Genomic DNA, 8145 nt, shown 5'->3' with positions numbered 1-8145 from the left:
GGAGAGGGGAATGGAAGAACAAGGCAGACGGGAGAACAATTAGGCACGCATGAATGAGCTAAATGGGACAGAGGTTAAAAGGAATGTAGGCACAGCCTTGGAACAACAGGGCTCTGGGATCCAGAGACAGGGACAGGGTTGGAATGGGGAAAAAGTGGGGAATAATGTTGAAATACCTGGCTGACTTTTGAACCTTGGTTTTCCATGTGCTATAATATAAAATAGTTGCTGGAGGGAGAGTGAAAGGAATAGCCAGAAATATCACCATATCCCTAATTCAGGGATATGCCAATTGTACCATTCTCAACACCACATAATGTAATTGTTTAATTCTTTATCCAAGTCACCTAAGAAGGAAATTGCCTGAACAATCATTGAATCCACTTTATAAGCATGAAATTTCAGTCAATATCTAGAAAGACTGTGGGCCAGTCCAAGACACATAGCTGCCATTAATCAATCCATTTGTGATTGGATGCCTCTTATAAATTCATTAACAATGGGACTTTGGATACAAATGAGATTCAGCTTTTCCTAATGACCTCTTCCAGTTTAGCATGCAAGGGTTCATGAGCTCCTTTTACTATTTTCTTCAGAACTTTTTCAAATGCTTATTAATTTTGTCCTCCATCAAAGATGTCAATACTGATAGTGCTTCTGTTGTGTCATGAAATTTCTCAAAATGTTTTAGCTTTGTTATTTTATTTGCATTGTCTGGTGATTCAAACTATTTCCATAAGCTGTCAACTTACCGAAGTTTCTTCTCATTTAGAACCTTAAAGATGGTGTAGCATACAGATGTTTCAAACAGCACCAACATGATGAAGCCAGGGCAGGGCACCTAGTGAACCACCATGAGCTCCTATACCAGTGGACAATGGTCAAATTTTGCAGTTTTGAAGACACACAGGACCATGGCTAGAAAAGCAGGAGGACATACCTCACCAAACAAAGGTTTAGACCATGTTGCTTAAATGCTCCACTATAAACTGCAGGTAGAGCACATGAACATGCTGCTGGGATAGCAACCCGAATTCCTCTTCATATAATCCTGTTGATTGTATTATTTGCTCAGTTTATAGATTGAATAAATATGGTGAAAGGATGCAAACTCTGAAGAACAACTTACTAATTTTAAATCGTGTGGTCTCCCCTTATTCTGTTTGAAGTGCTACCTCTTGGTCTATGTTCAGGTTGCTCATGAACACAATGAAGTTTTCTGGAATTTCCATTCTTCAAAATGTTATACATAGTTTGTTATGAGACATCCAGCTGGATGGCTTTGCATGGTCAATAAAACACATGTAAACATCTTCCTGGTATTCTCTGGTTTTTACAAAATCCATCTAATGCCAGTAATGACACCTGTTGTTTCTCATTCACTTCTGAATCTGGCTTAATTTATGACAGCTCCCTGCCAATGTGATGGTGCAATGATTTTTAAATTATCTTGAGCAAAATTGTACTTGGATGTGCTCTTAATAATACTATTCAATAATCTCTGTTAGGCCATTTTTCTCTGGAATGTGTACAAATATGGATCTCTTCCTGTCTGTTGGCCTGGTAGTTGTCTTCAAAATTTCTTGGCAAAGACTAATGAGTGCTTTCAGCACTGCTTCAGTATATCAGAATATTTTAATTGGTATTCCATAAATTTCTATAGATCACATGAAAGAATTTTGCAAGACTAAGGGCTAATTCATTGCAATACCTTTTTTCAGCAACATAAATGGTAATTATACACTTGAAACTCACCAAATAGAACACACAAGAATCAAATAGACTACTTATGTGGAAAGAGACTGTGGAGAAACTCAAAATCATTAACCAAATTAAGGTCAGGAGCAGACCATCAGTTACTTGTATGTAAGTTCAGGTTGAAGCTGAAAAAAAATAGAAATGAGTCCACTAGAGTCAAAACATGAGCCAAAATATACCCCATCTTAATTAGAAAATCATCTCAAGAACAGATTTGTTGAGTTAAATACTAGTGACTAAAGACCAGAGGAGCTCTGGGATGACATCAAGAACATCATATATGAAGAATGCAAAAAGTTCATGAGAAACACAGGAAAGACAGAAAATACAAAGTGGATGTCAGAGGGGACTCTGAAACTTGATCTTGAATGTAGAGTAGTTAAAGTAAATGGATGAAATGATGAAATAAAAGAGCTGAACAGAAAATTTCAAAGGGAAGCTGGAGAAGAAAAAATAAAGTACTATAATGAAATGTGCAAAGACACGGAGTCATAAAATCAAAAAAGAATAACCAGTGGACAATGGCCACTGAAGACTTGACTTGTACTATTGAAAGATGATATGGGCAAAATCTTTTAATATTGCAAGTTAAGACTTGAATTTTTCTTCAGTTCCTTCAAAATGCTGAGTGTGTTCTTCCCATTTGATTTTATGACTGCAATTCTATGGGTAAAATAATGGAGTCCTGGTATGGCACTGTTGGATAAGCACTGGGCTGTTAACCTCAATGTCAGTGCTCTAAACTCAGCAGCTGCTCATTGGAAATCTTACACAGGGTCACTAAGAGTCAGAACCAAATCAATAGCATTTAAAAACAACGACAAAATGGCACAGGAAACATCAAAAGAAGATGGAAGGAATACACAGAGCCATTGTATCAAAAATAATTGGGCATAGTTCAACCAACTAGGAAGTAACATATGATTAAGAATCAATGGTATTGAAAGAAGTCCAAGCTGCACTGAAGGCATTAGTGAACCTTTTTTGAAGGTACCAGGTAGATACCAAATAAAAATGGAAATGTTTTAACAAATTGATGCAGCATGGTAGGTGCTCACTTGTCTTTGCCAAGAAAATTGAAAGTAAGTTGTACATCCAACCAATTGGAAGACATACATATTTGTGCTTATTCCAAAGAAAAATGTGCAAATAATCAAGCAATATAATTAATGTCACACATAAGCAACACTTTTCTGAAGATAAATAAAAGGACTGTTGCAGATCAGTCTGGAGCAGCTAGAGGAAGAGAAGATACTTATTGAAAGAAAAACCAGCAGGAAAAATGAAAAACAAAAATGACAATCTGACTGGCTACTACAAGAACAAGCAAGTTGTTCACTGGAGAGCCAAAAAGGCAAGCAATCCAGTCCCTTCAGGACAAACCCCCCTCCAAGACTGAAATTCAAAGGGAACACATGAACAGTCATGTAAGTTTGCTGGTGATCACATTGGGCTACTGGTTAGTGGAAGAGGGGGAAAAGCAGCAATGAAGATATGGGCTGCATTCAACCACATTCCATAGATTCCAGTTGACCTGGAGATGAGAGACAGAAGAGGAAGGCTAGTTGGTCTGAAATATGGTGAGATCTGGGGACTACTGAGCCCATGGACAAAGACAGCCACAGAAGGTTAGAACGGAGAATGAAACATTCAGCGGATATGAAGTGAGAGTCGGTAAGGAATCATAGCATCGTTATGCACAGCAGAAGTCTTGAGTCCATTGATGCTGCCACTTTGCCAATCCATCTCGCTGGGGGTCTTCCATTTTTTCTCTGACCCTTCACCTTACCAAAAATGATATCCTACTCCAGCGACTAGTCCCTCCTGACAATATGTCTGAAGTATGAGAGACGAAGTTTGGCCATCCTGGCCTCCAAGGAGCACTCTGGCTGTACTTCTTCCAACACAGATCTGTTTTTAATTTTGGCAGCCCATGGCACTTTCAATAGTCTCCTCCAACACCATAACTCAAAAGCATCAATTCTTCTATGGTCTTCCTTATTCACTCTCTACCTTTCACATGCATATGAGGTTATTGAAAATACAATGACTTGGGTCAGGCACACCTTAGTCCTCAAGCTGACATATTTTCTCTTCAACACTTTAAAAAGGTCTTGTACAGCAGATTTGCCTAATGCAATAAGTCGTTTGATTTCTTGATTGCTGCTTCCATGAGTGTTGATAGTTGATCCAAGAAGAATGAAGTCCTTGACAACTTCAATCTTTTCTCCATTGATAAGATAGAACTCAACTGTTGTTGTTAGGTGCCATTGAAACGGTACTGACCCATAGCGACCTTATGCATAGCAGAATGAAACACTGCCCGATCATGGGCCAACCTCACTACTGTTGCCAGGCTTGAGTCCATCGATGCTGCCACTTGGCCAATCCATATCATTAGGGGTCTTCCTCTTTTTCTCTGACCCTCCACCTTACCAAACATGATATCCTTCTCCAGCGACTGATCTTTCCTGACAATATGTCCGAAGTATGAGAGACAAAGTTTGACCATCTTGATCTCCGAGGAGCTCTCTGGCTGCACTTCTTACAAAATGGATCTGTTGGTTCTTTTGGCAGCCCATGGCACTTTCAATATTCTCCTCCAGCACCATAACTCAAAAGCATCAACTCTTCTACACTCTTCCTTATTCATTGTCCAGCTTTTGCATGCACATATGAGGTTACTAAAAATACCATGGTTTGGGTCAGGCACACCTTAGTCCTCAAGCTGACATCTTTGTTCTTCAACACTTTAAAAAAGTCTTGTGAAGCAGATTTGCCTAATGCAATACGTCATTTGATTTCTTGACTGCTGTTTCCGTGAGTGATGATAGTTGATCCAAAAGAAAGAAGTCTTTCAAAACGTCAATCTTTTCTCCATTGATAAGAATGTTGTTTATAGGTCCAGTGGTGAGGATTATTGTTTTCTTTACATTGAGATGTAATCCATACCAAAGGCTGTGCTCTTTGATCTTCATCAGTAAATGTTTTAAGTCCTCTTCACTTTTAACAAACAAGGTTGTATCATCTGCATATTGTGGGTTCTTAATGAGTCTTCTTCCAATCTTCACTACTGGACTAATAAACAGCATTCATATCAATGGAGAAAAGATTGAAGTTGTCATCCTTGGATCAACTATCAACACTCATGGACATTTGCTGATATGGTCATCTGCTTTTGCTTCTTGGACATGTTTAGTATTTATCTGTGGCCTTAATACTTAATTGAGTATGTGTTTGGGTATTTTTTATGCTTTCTGATTGCTTTCAGGAAGATGTGATCAGAATGTGGACTTCCCTTTTAACTTCTTATTGCTTAACTCAGAGTAACTTTCACAGGTGTTGTCTGTTTCCCTGGTATATGGCAGTTGGTATTGGTTCTTGCCTGGGTTTTAGTGTTTTATAGAATGTGATTGTAGCTTGGCTATATGGCAGCAGATGCTGACAATTCTTGTGTAATATAGGGAGACAAAGATTCCTCCCAAGGCAGAGGTGGTGGTGATGGGGCATATAACAGCAAAACAGCACCAGCGGAAAAAAAACAAGAGAAAGATTAAAAAATAGCAACAACAACAACTAGACTGAATACTGCAGTCTCTAATCACAGAGAAGGGAGAGAAGAAAAAGAAAAAAAAATATATATATATATATATAAACTATGACTTTAATGTCCTCTCTTGAGTTTCTTGTTTTCAAAGCTGCCTGAGAGATTTCAAGCTGCTAGTGTTGGTTGTTATACTATACCTCAGGCTTTAATTTAATTTTCAGCCTGTTGTGTTTTTAAACTCTCTTTCCCTCTCTAAACCCTGTGCTGCCCTTCCCTGTATTGAAAAACAGAACAAAAACCAAACAAATAAGAAACGTACAGAAACTGCTCTAGGACATGCACATGCATGGCGGAAGAACCCACCAGTGGTGAGGGTGGGTGATGTCCACTCACCCAGGCTCCCCCTCTAGTCACCAGAATGAAAGTGGGCAAACAGTGGGCGCATCAATGACCAGATACCAAAAGAAAAGAAAACCAGAACAAAGCAAAACTGACAAAGTGTACTGTCCACCTTTGCCTCAAGGTTCCCACGGCGTTTTTCTGTGGTGTTTCTGCTCCCTCGCTTGGTCTTGCCATTTGGTCTCACCCAATATGTTGGCTCCGGGCCTCTCAGCCCAGCAGATTCAAAAGTACGTAATTTTTTTACTTAAGCTCCAATTTCCACAAGCTATAAGGCTTCAAACTTTAAAAATATTTCTATCTCTGTATCTCTGTGGTTCCAAGTTTTGGAGCTCTGCCCTGAATCTGCTTTGCCAGGTATTCTGTGTTATTGCTGATGGTGAACTTCACTGCACCTCCACCCTGGCCGCCATCAAGCCCCACCTACCCCCCCCCCCATATTCATTTCATGTAAATCTAATATTACTTCTTTTTCCTGTAGAGGTGTTGTAGTTTCCCTTGTCTGAAATGTCATTGCAAAAAATTTTTTTCCCAGTTTGTGTGATCCCTTATTATTCTTTTGGTGAAATTTCTGATTCAACTAAGTTTCTCATTTTTAGTATGTCCCCGTCATCTATTGTTTGTGCATTTTTAACAATGTTTAATAGTCTCATTAACAACCTACAATATGCAGATGATACAACCTTGCTTGCTGAAAGTGAAGAGGATTTAAACATTTACTGATAATTATCAAAGAGCACAGCCTTCGATAAGGATTACATTTCAATGTAAAGAAAACAAAAATCCTCACCACTGGACCAAGAAACAACATTCTTATCAACGGAGAAAAGATTAAAGTTGTCAAGGACTTCATTCTTCTTGGATCAACTATCAACACTCATTGAAGCAGCAATCAAGAAATCAAACAGCATATTGAATTAGGCAAATCTGCTGCACAAGACCTTTTTAAAGTGTTGAAGAGCAGAGACGTCAGCTTGAGGACTAAGGTGCACCTGACTCAAACCGTGGTATTGTCAATAACTTCATACGCATGCAAAAGCTAGACAATGAATAAGGAAGAGTGTAGAAGAATTGCTGAATTTTTCGTTAGGTGTTGGAGGAGAATATTGAAAGTGTCATGGGCTTCCAAAAGAACCAATAGATCTGTTTTGGAAGAAGTGCAGCCAGAGTGCTCCTTGGAGATCAAGATGGCCAAACTTCATCTCTCATACTTTGGACATATTGTCAGGTGGTAAGGTGGAGGGTCAGAGAAAAAGAGGAAGACTCCCAATTAGATTGATTGGCCAAATGGACTCAATGGACTCAAGCGTGGCAACAGTAGAGAGGTTGGCCCATGATTGGGCAGTGTTTCGTTATGCTGTGATTAAGGCCCCTATGAGTCTGTACCAACTCGATGGAACCTAACAAAAACAACAACAGTCTATGTATTCCAAGGATTAAAACCCTTAAGTTTGTCCCTATTTTTTTCATTGATGATCTTTATTGTTCTGGGGTTTGTTCAGGTATTTAGTCCATGTTGAGTTGGTTTTTATACATGGTATGAGGTATAGGTCTTGTTTCATTCTCTTGCAAATTGATAACCAATTTTACCAGTGCCATTTGCTGAAGAGATGATCTCTTCCCCACTTAATGTATTTGGCCATTTGTCACAGATCGGTTGACTATATGTGGATGGATTTACTCTGGGTTTTAAATTATGTTCCATTCATCTATGTGTCTTTCATTATACCAATACCAGGCTGTTATGACCACTGTGGCCTTGTAGCAAATTTTGAAAACAGGGAGTGAGAGGCTCCCAACTTTATTCTTCTTCTTAAGCAGTTCTTTGCTTATCCTAGGCCTCTTTCCCTTCCATATAAAGTTCATGGTCATTTTTTTCCATCTCTTTAAAGAATGTTGTAGGACCCTGCATAGGGACTGCATTATATCTCTAGTTTGCTTTGAGTAGTTCTGATATTTTCTCAAATGTTAAGCCTTCCTATCCATGGATATTGCATATTTTTCCATTTTTGTAATCTCCTTTGGCTTCTTGTAGTAGTGTTTTGTAGTTTTCTTTGTATGCGTCTTTTGTTTCTTGGGTTAGGTTTATTCCAAAATAATTCATCTTTTGGTGACTATTATAAAATGGTATTGTTTTCCTAATTTCCTTTTTAAACATGTCTTTATTAGTATAAAGGAATCTCACTGCTCTTGGATGTTGACTTTACACCCTGCCACTTTGCTGCATCTTCCAATGAGTTGCAATAATTTTTTTTAGTGAGTCCTTTGGATTCTCTATGTATAGGATAATATCATCTGCAAATAGAGTTTTATGTGTTCTTTGACAATTTTTTAAATTATATCGTGATTATATTTATTTTTGCTTTAGCTGTTTCTTTTTTTTTAATGTTTTATTGTGAATTATGTGATAGTTTACATAGGAGAATATTGGATTTACATTC

Source organism: Chrysochloris asiatica, unplaced genomic scaffold (genome assembly GCF_000296735.1).
Source record: "Chrysochloris asiatica unplaced genomic scaffold, ChrAsi1.0 scaffold00180, whole genome shotgun sequence".
Lineage (NCBI taxonomy): Eukaryota > Metazoa > Chordata > Mammalia > Afrosoricida > Chrysochloridae > Chrysochloris > Chrysochloris asiatica.
This window is presented reverse-complemented; position numbering follows the sequence as displayed.